The following is a 19,644-nucleotide window of genomic DNA, read 5'->3' as shown; positions in this document are numbered from 1 at the left end:
GATACTGTAGGAAACTGCATTAAAGCATATTTCAGCTAACTATTCAGATAAATTTCCTGATAGCAAGAGAGTCACAGGTCATTACTTTGTTGTGGTGAAGGAACTTGTGTGTTCCAGTAATGCTAGACTATACTTTGGGAGTGTATACTTCCTGAAGAGTGACCATGATGGGTGGGTCATAAAAGAGTGGATAGACTAAATATGATCCTGTGGAGAAGGAAATGGTGGTTCATTCCAGTATTTTGTCAAGAAAATTAAAGGCATGTATGAAACTAGGACAATGTCATCATTGTATTAGAAGAGGAGCCTGCAGGTTGGAAGGCATATAATTAACTAGTACAGAAGAGCAGAGGGCAAGTAAAAGTAGCATTGGTACTTACAATGTGGCTGGATGAAAGCTGAAAAAACAGCCAGCAGCTGATGTGGCCAAAAACAGAAGTTCAATGCAGCAAAGATATGCATAGTATTATAATGTAGAGTATAAAAGCCATTATGCAAGGCATACTTGATGTTATCAGAACAGATATGCCATGACTGAACATTGGGAATGTTCAGGGAATCCACAGTCTGAGATAGACTGTAATAAGTCACTTTACATCAGAGAAGCATCAGATTGGACAAGAAAATCATAGAAGACATGGGGTAATCATCAATACTAATAAAAGGATGTCAAGGTTAGTCCTCAGATCCAACCCTCCAAATGATGGAATTACTACAATATGAGTCCAAGAGAAGGCAATCAAAATACAGAGAAAGCAGAAACTGAACATTTCTGTGGAAATTGCAACACCTTGTCAATGCAGGAACCCCAAAAACATGTCATACTAATAATAGGAAACTGGAATGTTAAAGTTGGGAGTAAAATAGCATCTGAAATTTGAATGTGAAAATTTGGTTTCAGTGTACGAAAATAGTAGGAAACAGACTAAGAAACAGACAAATGCTGAGTTCCAGAAAAAAATCAAGAAGAAATATAGAATTATGAATCAGGAGTGGAAAGAAACTGAAGGCAATAATCGAATGGGAAGGACAAGATCCTAACAAAATGAGAGAAATACAGGAAAACCTTTATGCAAAGATGGGCATGATAAAAGACAAAGAAGGCAATGGGGAATGATGGAGAAAAGAGATGGTGTGAAGGTACAGAAGACATTGACCGTATAAAGCTTTGATCACTGAACTTTCATTCTGGAAAGTGAAATTAAACGGTCCTAGAAAATGGCTAACAACAAAGCCTCCAAAACTGATGAACCGCCAGCCAGACTGTTTCAGACTTTGCAAGAGGACAGTAGTTTGAGCATTTCTTGCAGGTTTTAAGCAGGTATGGAAAATGAAGCAATATCTATAGATGTCAAGTGCCTCTGTACTGATTTGCTTCTAGGGAAACATGGAATTCTGCAAGACAGGAGAGCTTTGAGGATCCTTACTTTCATTCACAGCACAGTGTTTTGATCTATTTAACTGTGCCTTTAAACTTTTGTGACTTATTTTACCATGTTGTCTGTTTATTTTCCTTTTGGGGTGCAGGGTTCCTTTTAAAAATAAGCTCTCAATTGGACATAAAGGATCTGCATTTCCTAAATCCAAACTTACAGTGCCTCCTGCATTGAACCTTTCCCTGCTTCCTTTCTAGTTGTCATGTATTATGATAATAAGAGAAGGAAGGACGGAGCCCTGCATAGGGAAAACTGCAGCTTTTCCTCCGATGTAACTTCTCCTCCCCTAATTTCACTGGAAGCATTTATATTTCAATCTGGCCCTAGAGAGTCTTATCAATTGGCAAGCAATACGAATGGTTTCTGCCTTAATAATGTCTCTATTAAACTGATTGCCCTCAGTTGCCGCAAAAGGCAACCCCCTCCCCTTCCCTCTCTCCTGCTTCTGGTTGGGCCAGGTGGCGAGGAATGCCGTGACGTCACCGGGGAAGGCAGGTGTGGCCAGTCCCTCAAGGCACAAGAAAAGGTACTCCCCGCTAGTGCCCGGCCGGGCTTGAGCACGCGCACTAGGCAGAAGCGGACCAAGGGGAAAGGGAGGGGGGAAGGCGTGAGAGCGAGCGCGCGCCGGGTGTGCGCGCACGGACTCAGCACACCACATCTGAAGTCGGCGCGGAGCGAAGCGTCCTGCGGTAGCTGCCGAGGACAAACCGAGCCCTGTGGGGCTGCGCTTTGGCGAGCAGCTCCGGGCGCGGTAGGTGAATGCCCTTGGATGCCGGAGGCTGCAAGGGGATGCGGAGGAGGATGTTCTGGGTGCCCCTTCATCCTCTGGCTCCTGGCCGGGCTGCGACGCAGCGGGTGCAGACGGACTGAAGTTTGCTCTGGAACTCGGGAGGTGGCAGCGCTGGAGGTGCCTCTGGCGCGTCCCTTCTGCCCGGGCACAGGCTGAAGTTTCGCGAGGGAGGGAAAGTTCTTTCGGGTGGGCTGGCTGGGCTCTGCGGCGGGGGCGACGGCGAGTGAGGGTCGCTCGTCTCCGGTCAACGGCGCGGGGAGCCGTCCCTCCCCCGCCCCCTCGGAGGCGCTGGCGGGCCAATAGGAAGCGCGGCGGCAGAGGCGGGGGGTTCTCATTGGAAAGGGGAGCCGACGCTTCTGCCCCGTGCCCGGAGCTGGCGCCGCGTTCCGTCCGCGCGCGTCTCCGGAGGCGCTTGGCAGCGTCGGAGCTCCTGCGGCTGCCGCTAGGGAAAGAACAGCCTTGGAGGGGCTGCAGTCTCGGCGAAGTCTTCTGCGGTTGGCCGGGTCCTGAGCTCCTGCCGCCGCCGCCCCCCCCCCCCCCGAAGGCATCAAACAGCCCGCAAATTAATAACCCAAGCCACGGCTTCCCTTCTCCCCCGCCAGCTTTAGGCAGTGCCAGGCGCTAAAGAGAAAAGTTGGCAAGGATGTCGCGGCTGGCCAAAGGGCTCTTTGGCCTGATCTCTGTTGCGCTTGCGCGGAGCCATAAAGTGTGTGGAAAGCGACCTTGCCGGTTATTGCTGCTTTTAAAAACAGAGGAGAAATTTTCTAACCCACTTAGTAAAAGAACACCCCGACATGCCTTATTTGAGAACTGACGTACGTTCTTGGAGGTGCTGTGACCGTGAGCATAGAAGGCACCTCTCCCTTCGAGCCCATCCTGCCCTTTTTCTGTTCCTAAATGGCAGAAAGGTGCCAGGAGGAACGTGAAGGGAAGCTGTGCCCGCTTTTGCCAAGAAGAGGTTCAGATTTCATCCTCCTCTTAGATCTCCCTAAAAGCTTTTTTTTTTCCCCCTGGAAAGTGCATCTGCCAAACTTAGATATGCTAAAAGTACATCTGGCTTATTAATCGGTTCACTTTCTTTTGCTTTCAGTCATCCACTAAAAATACTCTCGTGGTCTTAGTGAGAAAGGCTCAAAGGGGGTCTCACTTTAGACCGGAGAAGGGAAAGTTGAGTTCAACAGTTTCTGCCTCAGCTTTCCATGCAAAGTGGATTTTTCCTTCATTTTTCTTGAAGGGTGGCTGCTGCAAAGAGAAATTATGGTCTGAGTATGAAACATTTTATATATTAGAATCAGTATGCAAAACAATAAAATATTTGCAATGAGTTCACTGGCACCACTAAACTGAGCAGGTATAATTTCTAGCAAGTTTGGAATTGGTTGGTGTCCGTGTGTGTTAACTCTGTAAGAATTAAAGATCTCTGATTCTGGTACTGTGAATTCTCTCCCCCCGCTTTTTTTTTTGGCTGATCTCCTTAATATACAGTAGATTCTGAACAATTTAGAACAGCTTTTAGCTTGGACCTTAGAACAGCTTTTAGCTAGAAGCTGCTGCTGGGACCTTTTAATCCCAGTGCAGTGTGGCAAGGCATTTTCCATGTCGCCCACATTATTCTTGCACCAAGTTGCTTCTGTGCAGCTTCCTTTCAGCTAGGCTGATGAGGATCAGGTTTTCTCATCACAATGATAGCCAGAACAGGATTTGTACTGAACCTGGTAAGAATTGCCAAGTTATTAACTGATATTTTGTCTTTCCCATCCATGCATCTAACATATGCAGAAAAGCTCAGAGGAACAAAGCAGAATTTTAGAACCAAAGAATGGAATTTCTAGAGATTGTGGAAAGGAGAGACAATTTCAAGGTGACTTGCTTAGGGCTGCAAACCAAGCTTGTGAACCAAACTGCGAGAGGAAATCTGCTTTGTGTGATGCTTCAGGCTATGGGTGAAGGTGTCATTGAGATAAGTGGCTTGGATATGCTTGCTTGCTTCTAGTTAAGAGAAATCGTCAGGTACGCAGTTTTGCTGGCTTTCTGAACAGAGTCAGGTTGCACCCTGTGTTTCTTTCAGATCCGGTGAAAATGTCCTTTCTCTTACAGGGACAGTTACATTCTTAACTCAGATCTCCTTTACTGTTCTAAGCATTCTGCGGTGCTGCAACAGTGAACATAATATGGAATAGTGACTGCTGTTCCGCTAGGATCCTCACAATTGTACCACACTACTAGTGTCTTCACCTTGCAACTGAAAGAGGAGACCAGTGCTGTCTTCTGGCCAACAGGGAAGGGAGACTGCAGAAAATGGCACCTGTCCCCCACTTTTCCTGCTGTGCTTGTTTTCATAGTGAAGGACAAACCACCACTCTGTGGAGGAGCAGAAAAGCAATTCCTCAGATCAACCCAGAAAGTTACGGGGGGAGGGTGTGAAATAGTGGTGAGCCCAGTAGTACCTTGAGTTCTCAATGCCAGGCTGAGGTGGGATTTCTGACCAGTGGGAAACTATTTTCCCTATAGTTCCAGAGGAAATCCTGCAAAACTATTTTTGAAAGGTTTCTTCTGGAGCAGTAATTGGGCTGGAAGCTAATTATGAAGATTTCTGCAAATAATATGGTACTGTGGGGGGAAAGAAACTTGGAGTGGTGGAGCTCTTGTGTGTCCTGTACATTAATATGTTAATGTGCAAATTTAAATGGAAATGCAGTTGTACACTGTTCATAGTATCTGAAGTGTTTTATAAATAAGAATTGGTGTAAACTGTATAATTCTCTAGAATTTCAATGTAATTTTCAATCTTCTTAACCACTTCGAATTTTCAATATTGTAATGTCTATACTTTTGCTCTCCTCCTGGTCTCCAACACTTTTTTCTTTGAAAAAAGAAAACAACAATAATAAAAGGGGTAGCCTTGTACCCAACTAGCTGGAACCTATAGATGGAAAATCAATGTCTAAATGAAAGATTTACAGATCTCTTACTTAAAAAACAAGTGAGCCTTTGTTCACAAGTAAAGACAAACTTTTCTTTTCATTTCTTATTTTCCCTGTAAGCCTGTAAAAGTACTTTGATAACCTGATGCTTGACTCATTCACAGTTGCCTGCCTAATTTAGTTAATGGCTGGTATATTATGTTAAGCCATAATGTTTGGGTTTTGGTGTTGGATTTGTAAACCTAGCCATTGTAGTCTATAAACCATGGTTTCATGGGATAGCATACTATAGTGTATAAATAAGGGAGGATGGTTTCCACTAACCTATTTTTATCCTTTCTGGAAGGGGATACGGCCTTTGATTTTTTTCCTGCTTTATTATTTATAATTTCAATATAATACATGGAAGGGACTGAAAACATTTTAGTGATAGAAAAATGTAGATCAATGGAATTGACTTAAAAGAAAAATTACAAAAGCTGCTAACCTCTGTTTCTCTAATCCAGTTTAAGGAACTTAATACTCCTACCATATTTGGGGAGAAGTGGTCTACTTGAATTAAATGCTATTCATTTCATACATTGGTTTCTGACAAGCCAGGTATTGTTCTGTGAACATGGGGGATAGTCTGTGAGTGAACTTTGAAGCTTATGAAGAAATTAAAAGGTCAAATTATTTTTAAACCAGGCTAGGCCAATCATTAATTTTATCCTTAATAACTAAAGTATAAAGAGTATGATGACAAGATTTATTTTTAATTGGAAGTCATTCCTAGTTTTTCCTTTTTTCATTAACCCCCAGCTTAGATACTTGTTTTTAGAGTAAGTTTGTCAATTCCATACTATATAGAACACAAATTATTGCAATTGTTCTTGGTCTTACAAAGTTATACATGAGATATGCATTGACTGGTTAAAAAAAATAGCAACAGTTCTTAAATATCTATTCTAAAAGGCTCTATAATTATTATAATAGGAGAAATAAGCAACAGGGAACGTAAGTCAATCAGTACATAAAAACTTCTCCCAAAAATTTCCTTCTCCCTTGCATATTTTCCTCTCCAATACAGTCAAGGGCCATAGTCTTAACCCGAGGGGAATCTCAAAGTATAACTAGATTGTTCTCATAGCTTAATCCTGCCTTTCTTTAACTCTGAGAATTCAGTATGTTGTGACATGCTAATGGATTGTATCGTGAGACCACCCACATTTCCAGTAAGAACATGAAACTATGATGTGCTTTATTTGGGTGTTTGAGAAACATGAACAACTTTCTGGAGTCTTGCAATAGCTAAATCTCATAGTGATTGATGTCTCATGGTATCACCGTGGATCCCATAACACCACCCGTAAGTATCAAAAGGGTTCAGTATGTGGTTGTCTGATCTTTATTTTGATGACTGGGAAATTCTGGGAGTTGAAGTCCACACATCTTGAAGCTGCTAAGGTTGAGAAGCACTGCCTTAAAGTAACAGTGGCTTGCAAAACAAAAACATATTTTGACGTACTTAAAACAGATCTTGAATGGTTTGCCTCTTTTTTGTAGGATTAAAATATAAGCCTTTTCCTAGTAGGTCAACTGTTTAAATGTAATAACTTGTACTAAGTGATTGTGCCTTTTGATTGGTAGTTTCATTAGGCAGCTCTGAAAAAATGCTCTGTTGCTTTGCGTGCTTGTATTTCCTTTTGTTTCTATTTATATAAAACCCTGCTGGCAAAGATACAAGAACCAGAAGGGGCACTCACTTTGAATCTGATACCTTTGTTCTGAGACTGCAAGAAATGATTTTTATGAAATTAGATTAGAAATGAATCACACTTTGAAGACAGGAACACAGTAAACTCTGGATTTCATCAATTTATTCTAAACAGTAAGTGCCATGCTTCAGAATGCTGGTATATAAAATGCCACTGAGTTAAACATTTTCCAGGCACTTCTTGTAAATTTGTAGTTAAAAATCAGGTTACTTTATAGGTTTTAATCTTACTGAAGTATCCAGGTATCAAGGAAGAAATCGTGTTAAAATGAAAGATACCAATATTGCAGCCATCTCAGTATCTCATAATATTTGGTTGCTGCTTGTACGGGAAGTGCTGCGTTCAGATTGTAGTGTAGAGATTGGGTGTCAGCCTTACCAGGTAGACCAGACAGGAAACAAGGCCAGATAAGCTAATTCTACTTCATTGTAAAGCTACATTAACAGAACCTTGGGACTCTGAAAGTACAGTTCTCCCGCTGTCGCCTTCACAGCCTAAGAACTTAGGGAAGGTCCCTCCTGACTCTCTTGCTTCACCCACTATGCAGCTGTGGATTATGTTCCCCCTTATCTGCCCTAGGCAGCATCTCTTTGCCTGGTCTCCCAAGGTCATTCCCACATACCATTACACTGGGACTCAATTCTGTTTAAACAAGCTTTTTCCATATTTGTTATTTTTTTTAAATAATTATGTACCCAGTTAATACTTGTTTACAACCTGTGTCCTTCTTGAATACAGTCAGACATCATGCCATGTAGTTTGCTTAGTCATGGCTTATTTAGTAAAGCACATTGGCTGGACTCACACAACATACTTTAAACATGCACCATGGTTTACAAACCACAGTTGGTGGTTCATACAGCATGCCAATTCAAAACAAAACAAACTGCATTCTGGTGAGCTGATTTTCAGTTCATGTTGATTTGTTAAAGGGCTGTACTGTACAAGCTACAGTTCTAAAATGACCAGATTAAAAATAAATCCAAATGTGAGTAATGCTCAACAAAACCAATACATTCTCCCTGAACATAAGATTGTTGCTGTTTTTTTCATTGAGTTCTTGCTGAAGTATTATGAAAATGTTATTGGATGTCCCTGCTATAAAGAGCAACTAAACTCTTTCTAGTTGGAGTTTAATTGTTCTCATAATGTAATACTTGAGATATATATATATTTTTTTTGTTTTCAAAGGAAGGAAGCAAATCTTTACAAGGCTTTGCTCAAGATCCTTGGAATAATGTTTGTGGAGAAACCTGTTTGTAATGTGCTGGTAGTCATACTGGCACTATCAGAATCTCTCAATGCTATCCAGTAAAAATGACATTAGTTGTTGAACAATCCAGTAATGTGCAAACTTTGAGATCTTACCATAGTTTCCATTCATCCAGGAAAGATTACCACAGTGGGGATATTTCCTGAGTAACACAGAAGAGAGTTCGGTGGAGATAAAATTGGAACAAGGCGTGGATAATTTCTAACTGTGTTACTTCTCTACCCAGTCCATTTAACCTGGCTTATTTTTAAAATTAAGAGAGCCAGTCTGGTGTAGTGGTTAAGGTATTAGGCCAGAAACTGGAAAACCATGAATTCTAGTCTTGTCTTAGGCACAAAGCCAGCTGGGTGACCTTGGGCCAGTCACCTTCTCTCAGCCCTAGGAAGGGGACAATGGCAAACCACTTCTGAAAAATCTTGCCAAGAAAACTGCAGGGACTTGTCCAGGCAGTCTTCAAAAATCAGACACAATTGAACAGATTTTTTAAAAATTCAAAATTACTGCATTTTCCGTTAGTTTTGATTGGCATTACTAAACTTGGATGCTTCTGCACAGTTGCTGTTTTCAGTCCCGTTACACTCTGAAACTGTACATTACTGCACATTAACCTGTTATTGCCCTCACTATCACCAAGTTCAAAACACTAAGATCTTAGGGATGAAATAGTTGTCCCTCCAGCAGGCTGGTAAGGGATGACAAGAATGCCAGACAGCCAGCACCCTTCCTCTCCTCTCCTCGCCCTAGCTTGTCTTGTGATGTGCTTTTCCTATGATTATTTTAAATAAACCGCACAATCTTTTGAGGAAGGACACCAAAGTTGTCCTTTTACTTAGCTGTAATAATCACAGTGGAAAGGCTCTGAGGCATTAGCCTTAACAGAGATGGGGAGAGCTGAAAGGTGGGGTGCAAGGAGAGTTTCCAGCAGTCGGAAACAGCTTCTCACTAAATTACGAAAATTGTTTTTCCAGCTCTTTCTTCTGTGCTGTAGTGAGATGACAATTTCTTTTGAAGAGCAGTGATGGTCTGGGCACAGAGAGATGCAGCACAGGTGTGAAAACACACCATCACCTTGTGGAAGTAGCCTGAATTAACGAAAATGTGGTTGAGGGGTAGGAAGCTATTCATTTCGAAATGCTGCAAATGATTGGCAGACCCAACAACATGCTGCAGTGATCATCTGCACAGCTCAAGATTATTTAGGCCATCGTTTCCCCTTAATTTGATAAAATTTATCTGTGTTTTCTTTCACCTCCTAATGGATGTTCCCTGTCTTCACTTTGGTGATGCCAACTTTTGAACTACAGTATATCCTCTTCCTCTTGTACTGGCTTGCAAGCTCAAATCACTTTTTTTTCCTTTTCACAAACCTTTTGCAACTAATAAAAAAGGCCAACTGAAAAAAAAAATTAACATTGTCGAGAGCATTATTAATCAAATGCATAAAGCCATGTAGTCCTAGTCTTCCTCACTTTTTTCATCTTTTTTTACCTAGAATCCCAAAATCTGATTTTTGAATGTAGTTAATTCCATGCTTGCTTCTGTAATGGCATTTGGCTTTTGTTTGACTGGCTTACTTTTTGTTCAGAAATGAATTAGAAAATCATTTTTCGGTTGAAGGAAAAGAATTACTATTTTTATCACTCAAAAATAGAGTGCATTTTCTTCTTCATTCTCCCCCTATATTTTGCTAATTTAATCACATTTCTGCCTTAGTTTACAAGTTGATCCTTTCACCGGCTTCTGACTGAAGTTTCTAAAATGGTATCAACTAGCTTTATTTATTTATCATATTTATTCACCGCCCATCTCATATAATGATGATGCTGGGCAGTCTATAAACAGGTTTACATTCTTTGTTATTTATCCAGAATAAAATATTTGTACCACGTCTGTGCATTAACACTAGAAACATATTTGCAAAAGGGTGGAAAAAGTTAGATTAAACCATGGGGTCAAATTTTTAATGTTTTGAGGAATCACTTGGGAAATAACTGTCAAAACTGGATTGTTCCCATTTTACTAGATAACGTTGGTCTCTGCTGTATATCAACAGCTTAGAATCTATTTATGTTATCCATAGGTTCATACTAATGTGTCTTGAATAAGAACAGACTACTATATAATCTACTGCTTGTGATAGCTTTATTACTGGCTTTGATTGTAGTTCTGTGTTCAGTCTCTAGACTGCTATATACCATTGTACTGAAGTCAGAAATTTTGTTCATGTACAGATATATTGATGTTTCAATCATATGAAACTGTCCATTTTAACCTAAGGAGTGGACAGTTCCATTTGACTGAAAATCAACCTATCTATACATGAGCGACATTTATGTATATTTATATCACATACAGCTTCATAGGATGATAAGTAATAAATCCTATCTTAAAGTCAGCTACCAATTCCCAGACAATTCTTTCAAAGTCATACTTATTTTTTTCATATTCACGTTTGTCCAAAGTTAATTGGAATAATTATAATAAAGTAACTTCCATTTTCCTCAGATAATTACTACCTCACATAGTGATGATGCTTTGAGCTGAAATAGTATTGTGAAGTTTTATTTTATTAGATTGTTCAATAAGAAGTGGTACATACTGTATTAAGGTACAGAATATGTGAGACTAAAAATAAACATATTTAGATAGGTATGTGAGAATTTTTAGGTCTTTAAGTTTGCTGACTCACATTTTACTTATCATATTCAGGTCTTCTCCCAGTCAGATTTAATAAGCCTAGTAAGTGATATAATACGATATAAATTCACCAGCATGTTACTTTGTTCAATACATTTATAGTTATAGGCTTTACCTACTCTTTGGAGGTTTACCTGTGAGAAAAAAAATGGTTTTTATAGGGGTTTTTTTTTGCAATTAGTGAGCAAGAGATGGCTGCAGAGTTAAATTAGCAGATTGCAGTCCCATCTCCTTTGCTTGGCAGTTTTAAAACTATGAAGAATTTTAAAAACAGAAAATAATAACCAATATCCATGGGACTTCTACAAGCTCTGTACAAGTTCCTAAGTCCCTATCCCATATTAAAAATGTTTATGCTGCTGAAGTTCATGATATTGCATTCTGCTAAGGCCTTTATTACAATGCAGGCATTGTTATTGATGATAACTCTGAATGCCTTAATGTAAAGACACTTGGTAGTACCAGCACTGCTATTTGCTAATGCTGACTTGAAATGATTATGGCAAGGTATGGATTGTAGCTCTTTGATATATGAAATTATTCAGTTGCTCTGCCCATTTTATCTGCAATGGTGGCGGGGAGCAATTAAAGTAAAAATTGCATGAGACTTTATACAGTGTAATGAAGTAAAGGTAGACTAAGCATATTTATGGGAGAGGGAGAGATTCTGTAGAGGTCATTCAGTAATACTCGTGGAAGTTATATTTAGGTCTTGTGTATAACAGAGTCCAGTTAGAGTAAAGCTGCTATTAATATAGTTATTTATAAGCAACATGAGGGAGTAACCATTTCTGTAGTAAGAAGATAGTAATATTGCTTCTCCTAGACACTGATTCAAGAATAATTTGAATTGTTCCTCTGCCACTACTATTATAGTTATGTATGGATGTGAACTATCAGGCTAAACAGTAAAATACAACTTGTTTAGCAGGCTTTCTACAGCCTTGCAAAAAAATACTCCTTGTTGGCTTGCTAAAGAAAAAAAATATCCATGGAGATTGTTTGTATGAAGAATAAACAAAGCTTAATGAATTAAGTACCTCATGTTTTGCAAATATATACATATATATATATATATATAAAGTAGTTGTAGATATTTTACTCAGATACGATATCTGTGCAACATGGGCATGAGCAGGTCTCATATATAATCTAATTTTCTTGGAGAACCCAAAATCTACCAGTCAGAGACTGGTACAAACAGGATATGCTTGAGATTAAATAATGCTGAGCCAAGAACCTGTTTTGATACTAGAACTAAATGCTCAAAGTCTTTAAGTAGTACAGCTTGATAGCTGCTCTTATTATTAAATTATTATTATTATTAACAATTATTTAATTTAATTATTATTAAATTAACAAGCTTTTTTGACTCCTAATTATCTACTACAAATCATACCATGACCTATAATAGATATATATTTGCAAAATTTGGAAAAGATCATTGAGTTAGAATATTGTAAGTAAAGGCATCTGCACATGGAAGCCCTAGGATAAATCTCCCTATGAAAAAGTTGGGTTTTGCCCTGACCCACATCTGAAATCTATGAGAGGGAAGTGGTATGGTAATAGTAACCCAATCAAGAAGCTGCACAAAAGAGAGATCTCCTGTTCTTTCTTTATAGTGACCCACCAGTATATGTAGATGATTAATGATCTGGGCACTACATTTTAAGGAGATAGCAAATTGGAGTGAGAGATTTATTTATTCATCCATCCATCCATCCATCCAATTTGTCCCTGCCCATCTCCTCCCATCAGGGGACTCTGGGCGGTTTACAACAATCAATTAAAACAACAATCATAAAATGTATAAAATTACAAAAATAAATAATATAAATAAGAGTAAAGATAAAAAGTCCAAGTGGTGAAAGAATCTAAAACAGTCCAAGTGTGGGAGGAGTGGTCTATAGCAACCATCCCCATGTAGATCTACTCCCCTCTCCACCCCAAGCGAGGTGGCAGAACCAGGTCCTCAGACTCCTCCGAAAGGCCAGGAGCAATGGGGCCAAGCTCACCTCTGGGGGCAGCATGTTCCACAGGGCGGGAGCTACTGCAGAGAAGGCCCACTTCCGGGACCCCGCCAAATGAAGTTGTCTTAAAGACGGGGTCCGCAGCATGCCCTCTCTGCACGATCAGGTGGGACGGGTTGATGTAATGGGGAAGAGGCGGTCCCTCAGGTAACCTGGCCCTATCGCTAGTAGTCTTCAAATACCTGAAAGATTATCACACATAGAAGAGGGAGTAGACTTGATCTCTACTCCTCAAAAGGGGAGGACCAGAACAAATGGGTTAAAACTAAAGGAAGGAGATTCAGGTTAGTGTCAAGAGGAACATGCTGACTATACAAACTGTCAGACACTAGAACAGGCTTCCACAACTGGAAGCATTCAAGTGGAAACATTCAAGTGGAAGTATTCAAGCGGGGGCTGGATGGTCGTCCGTCAGAGATGCTGTAATGGGTCCTGCACTGAGCAGAGGATTGAATTAGATGAGCTCTAAGGTCCCTTCCAACTTTTATGATACTGTGATTCTAATGGAGACTTGATGTGTTAAAAATCTGTTGGGTAATATCTGATTAAATAAGGAAGAGAACTATTAAAACAAAATTTATTTTTAATAAATTCAGTAGTATATTAATACTTCAAAATTCCAGGGCGTTGTGATTTAAAATGCACAAAGCATGCAATTGTGATATTCAGGAGCTCTCATTTACAAAAAAGTACTGAAGAAGTTATGTGAGGACTGCAACAAAATAGGACTCAGCTGAACCTATCATCTTGCTAGACTTTCTATTTAAAGGAGAATTTGGAGATTGGAATTTCGCTGTCTGGAGATGTTTTATGTGTTGGTCAATGTCCAGTTAATGCCTGCATACAGTTGTATGTAATGTTTTGAGAGCAGTGAATAGTAGGTGGTCCTGTGGGAATAGGATTGTCATACAACTGGTAGTAGGTGTGAATGGGATCTAATTATTTTAATGGGTCTTTAAATGATATTCCTGATGTAGAATGTTTTTTGGGTAAAGTGGGGGCTTCCGTGAGGGGATCAGCAGCATCAAAATGGTGGGTATAATTGAGTAATCAAAGACCCACCCCTTTTTAACATGTATTGCACATTTATAAAAGGGGTTGGGGCTTCATTCACCTGGTTGTACCTGCCATTTTGATGCTTGGGATCTACCAGTCCTTCTAACGTGTACATACATTTTACGTGTACAGGTAGAATTCCTTCTGATCACTGTAGCAGTTATAAGAGACGAAAGGTGTAAATCAAAACTCAGTGATGAGTTTTGTGAGCAAGTGACAGGAACCTTACTTGTTTAAACCATGTTGTCTGGCTGTGTGTAGAAGAGAGAGAAGTGCATGTACAAAATTGAAAATGATTTCATTTTATGTTCTTGTGTTCAGATGCTTTAAAAGCCCATTCCTGACTTGTTTACTGCAGCTGGCATCCTTCCAAGAAAGCTATTTTATGCTGGAAAATAAAATGGGTGTCCCCTTTTCCATTAATGAGCAATAGTAGCTTAACACGTCTCCGTTTTTAAGGAGACAGCTAACACTCAGTCTTGTACCTGGTACATAATTCTGTGGAAAAGAGTCTGGCCATTTAAAAGAACTGCTATGATTGTTTATCTGGGACCAACAATGTGAACGCTGCACAGTGCTACTAAATTAGTTTTCCCTCCCTCAGATTCAAAGGTTTGGCAAATCATCTTCTCTAGCAGTTGCTAAACATCATGGAGTATTAGCAGTTGGCTGTCCTGTGCCTCTTAAATGGGTAACAGTGTGTTCACTTTGCCAAGCTGTTTTTCTTTTACTGTATGTAAAATAGCAGGGTTCGCATTGCTGGAGGCTATTGGATATCTATGTGTCACAGCCTTACTTAAAAGCCATGAAAGGCTTTGCAAGAATTACTGGACCTCATACTGCTGGCAGACAACTAGCCCTTGATGCAGGGTTGGCAGTAAGTCCCAGGAAAATTCTTCTGCTAGGAAAAAAGTTACTAAACTCTGTTTCGTTACTGCTGCACCACTGAACTGCTGAATACACCCAGTCTCATGAGAGGCGTCTTTGTAAAGGAAAAAAAAGTCTACATTTTTTTTGCTCTAATATATATTTTTTAATGTTCTGAAGAATGCTAGGAATAGAACTTACATTCTGGAGAATAGTTAAACAAATACAAGTTTTGGGAGGAAATGGAAATATCACTGTAAAACCACTCATTTTTAAACGTTGATATTAGAATCATTCATTTGTGCCTGGTTTGATTTTGGTGTCTAATTACACTGGAGAATACACTACAATACTTCTGCTGCATCTGTCCTGAAATTTATTTATAAAATGAAGACTGCTGTGGTCTGTATTTTTCAAACAAGGCTATACAGCTTGTTAGGAAGCTTTCATGAAACCAGACATTGGGAAAACAATTTTAATACCAAGCATTATTAGGACCATATATTCTTAAACTATTGTATGGGAATTAGGAATTAATTAATTAATTAGGAATTAATATATGATGTTGCTGTTGAAAAATATTTTTGAAGTCTGATTTCTCTATAAGAACTGGGATAATCTAGTTCTTCAAATTAGGAAGAAGAAAGTCAACAAATTGAATATGAATCTCTAAGAATGGCCAGCAACTAGTTTATTTCAGAAATATTACATAGCAGATGCATTAAGCAACTCATTATCCTTATAGCTGCCATGGGAAAAACTGGTAATTCCACAAATTGAGGAAATTTGAAAAACTACAAAATCAACACATCGTATGGTTACTGAATGAATTTGTATATATGATATTTTATGGAAACAGCTTGGAATCAACAAATATACCCACTCCTTGTTTAGAGACCAAGAACCAGGTCATTAAGCGAAATGGTTGCTAAGTGAACATGCAACACAGAGAGACGCTGCAAAGATCGCTGGTTCTGCTGTCTCATTCAGATAAAATTGTTTCATACAGCTATGCCATCATTACTCTCACTCTGGGATGTGTTGTCAGGCACACAAAATTTGGTCATAAATGCACACATTGTTCGGAAAATGAATTTTTTTATTGCCATTTATTACCGTCATATTTATGAGTGGTTGCTAACTGAAGTAGTTGCTAAAGGAGGAGTGGCTGTACATGGCTACAATTTTTCTAAAGCAAAATTTTACTTACATAACTTAGTAACTGATACTAGTACTCTTTTAACAAGTATACTATAAGTCCCCAGTGCTATGCCCAAAACAGGATGTATACCTGCACGAGTGTCTTTTGTTATGTTGTAGTATTCCTGATTAGTAATATTTATGTTCATTTGGTCTACTTTTTAGTTAATGGCACCATGGATTCTTGCTAAATCATGCTGTGGTTGGCCATAGCACATTGTCTGAACCATGTAGTCGATCTAGATTATTATTACTGTAATGTAAAGAGCCTTATCTACCATCTCAATTCGTGTTTAGTCCTATGATTGATTACTTTAGTCTTGGCTCCATGTGTCATCCAAATCTGGATTATAGGCTAATCTGTTGTTAAATCCCCTCCCCCCACCCCGGATATAGAACCAGGTGAGTACTAGTATGTTTTCTGGAATAAAGTATGATGGTATTGGTAATACCCTTTATGTTCCATTGCAATACTTCAATTTCACCTAGTTTGGTGTATGGGTGACTTCTAGATGCAGGTTATATCTTTTTTGGTTTTTGGTTTGCCAAAGTAAACAATCATATAATTGCCTACCTGGAAGTAAGTGTAAGCTGCCTTGAAGTTAATGAGATTTCTAAATAGCTTTGTATAGAATTAAGTTGTTGGTGCCACTGTGCATTGATTGATAATATGCCATCAAGTCTATGTCGATGCTCAGTGACCACATAGATAGATTTTCTCCAGGTCAATCTGCCATTGGATATGAGAATATGAAAATAGTTGTCAGGTATATATGAATCATAACATAGCAAATGTTTATTGGGTTAATTATTACTGTTTGAAAAGTTAATGTTTTGTGTGTTTTTAGGTCAAGTAATACACCATTTTGAGTAATTGTACAGATAGATAGATCCATTGTGAAAGTGTGAATAACAATGGAGGATGGAAGGTAAATTCAGCTTATGTTTTTAAAAAAACGCAAGAGATTTCTCTGCCTTAGAACATTGCTTCTGATATCAACCTATATCTCAGGCTGTTTAAACAACCGCCATAGTATGTTTGTTAATATTTGGATTGCTTTGTGGCTTATATAGATTCACAGTGTTCTATACACTGTAGAGCAGTTCTATACACTATAGAGCAGTGTAAATTCAAAAATCACTTCTTAAGGTAAAGAAGAAAACATCTCCTCCTCTGGCCCTCCCAAATAATTAGCTTGACTTTGTGGTGTCTATAGTACAACAACACCATTGAGACTACATTAGCAAAAGCTGCTCTCGCAATAGTATAAATGGGGGCTTTAATACCTTTCTTGTGCTATTTCACTTTGAAAAAAGAAGGAAAAGCCCCTGCCTAAAACTTGCTTTGTCTCCAGGGCAGCACCTGCCCAGTCGATTTGCAATTGCAATGCAGACAGTGAAGAATCCATGCTTGTATACCTCTAGAACAGAACCTTGATGGGAGAAAATAAATGCTCTGAACTAGAAACCATTGAGTCTACAGTGCAGAGTGCGGATGGAAGCAGTTGGAGCAGTGTTTCTCAAACTCGGCAAATTTGAGACATGTGGACTTCGACTCCCAGAATTTCCCAGGAGTTCTAGGAGCTGAAGTCCACATGTCTTAAAGTTGCCAAGTTTGAGAAACACTGAGAGTGAAGCTGCATAATATCTCTTGCATGTCAGCCTTGGTTGCTGTGCCAAAAGTTACCTATTTTGTTTGTCTTCACCTTTAGAGAAAATTAAGCTTGCTTCTAGGTTTAATTTCCTCAAGCTTAACACACATTTCCTAGGGAGATTCTGCTATCTCTAATGAGAGGACTAATAGTACCTTCCTTGGATAAAACCTGTGGAGAAAATGCTGCACGCTGAAATGTGAGTTTGAACTTGGACTAAAAAAGTTTATAGATTAAACCACCATTACGTATTGTAGATAGGGCTGCCCTTAAACATTATCTATAGATTGCCATTGGTGGAACATATAGAGGTAGGCTTCTCCTTGTGTACAATACCAGGATTGTATTACAGCCACACTGAGAAATCTGTACTGGTTTCCAGTTATTCTTCCGGGCAATATAAGGCAGTGGTTCTGATATTTTAAATCCTAAAAAGCTTAGAGCTTGACTACCTGAATTGTCACCTCACTTGCTGTGAATCTGTGACCAGTAAGATATGCAGGAGATACACTTTTACAAGCATATCCTTTATCATTTTGTGTTAGCTACATTGTTCATTCTGGTTCGATTAAAAAAAAAGATATCAAATAAACATGATGTAGCCACAAACTGAAAAATAGTGATTAACCACAGAAATATGCAGGGCTGTTGCATTGTTCAGAGGATCTTTTACAGTGCGGTCCTGGATGTTTTATCAAAATAAAGTTCCAGTGAATTTAGAGGAACTTTCTCTCAGATAACTGTGTATTAGATTGCAGCTTAACTCTGCTTTTTAAAAATGTTCTTTTGCATTCTGTCATTCTTCATTGATGACAAAAGCACAACTGAAACTTGTATAGAGGAATCAAGGTTTTGCTTCTTGAAGTAAGTCATCCCTCCCACATAGACTATTTACAAAACATAAATGTTTTAGGGATAATGGAAATTATTAGGAACATCAAAGTAACACTTGCTTACTGATAAAAGTATCTTCAGTTTCTCCAACTAAGAGAATTTCTGTCAGATTTTGGCAAAGAATTAAGCACACTTTGAACTAGAACAGTTAATGAGTTTTAACTTTTTAGCATCTGCACAAACATGAGATGTCAGTTACTCTTAAATATTTTGTTTTAATTACTGTAGATCATTTTCAAAACATTTCCTGTTGTGAGAAGCTGAAGTGCAGGATGTCCGTAGCTCTAATTTAGGGATAATCTATGGCATGATTAGGCCCTTTTCGAAGGACTTCCAATCCAGGACAAGTGTGAAAGGTAAAGTCCTTCCTTTTTAGCAAATCAGAGTTCAAGGGTTTGAGTATTACCCACCCACCTTTTTCTTTGAATCAAGTGAAGCATAGTTTCTGAATCCCATGTAGTAATGGTTGTACTGTATTCTGCGGTGGTCAAACCATGCCTGTTTCTACTTCTGGGCACCTTACTTTGAGAAAGATTTAGAGAAACTGAAAGAATGTCAGGGAAGGGCAACAAGGATGTATAGAATTGCAAACTAATGTTTATATTATGAGACTGAGAAGTAGTATGTTTGGCTTTGAGAGAAGGCAGCTGAGGTGGAGAGTGAGAATATGCTAGCACGTTCCAAATACCTAAAGCAGTGTTTCTCAACCTTAGCAACTTTAAGAAGTGTGGACTTGAACTTCCAGAATTCCCCAGCCAGCCATTGCTGGCCAGGGAATTCTGGGAGTTGAAGTCCACACTTCTTAAAGTTGTCAAGGTTGAGAAACACTGATCTAAAGGTTGTTACTGAAAAGGAGGTAAAGACCTGTTCTCTGTCACCCCAGTATACAGGACAGGAAGACAGATTAAGAAAGCTTTCTAATGATAAGGAACAATTTTGATAATGGAACCAATTACCAAACAAAAATGTTTATTTGTTAAAGTTGAAGCTAGAGAGCCGCTCATGAGGAATGCTTTAATTTCAACAAGTAGCTGGGAATTGGACTTGATGGCCAATATAGCTGTT

General features: G+C 39.0%; 1 protein-coding gene across 2 annotated transcripts in view; it reads left to right on the top strand.

Moving 5' to 3' along the window:
* Positions 1-2,074: 2,074 nt before the first annotated feature.
* Positions 2,075-19,644, top strand: part of MTUS1 (microtubule associated scaffold protein 1) — a 98,135-nt gene continuing 80,565 nt past the window's right edge. For both annotated transcript variants that reach the window (XM_063310467.1, XM_063310466.1), the window contains exon 1: positions 2,075-2,187. The gene's annotated coding sequence lies outside the window, so the exon portion shown is untranslated. The remainder of the gene's footprint in view (positions 2,188-19,644) is intronic.

The sequence above is a fragment of the Candoia aspera genome, chromosome 8 (genome assembly GCF_035149785.1).
Source record: "Candoia aspera isolate rCanAsp1 chromosome 8, rCanAsp1.hap2, whole genome shotgun sequence".
Taxonomy (NCBI): Eukaryota; Metazoa; Chordata; class Lepidosauria; order Squamata; family Boidae; genus Candoia; species Candoia aspera.
This window is presented reverse-complemented; position numbering and strand designations above follow the sequence as displayed.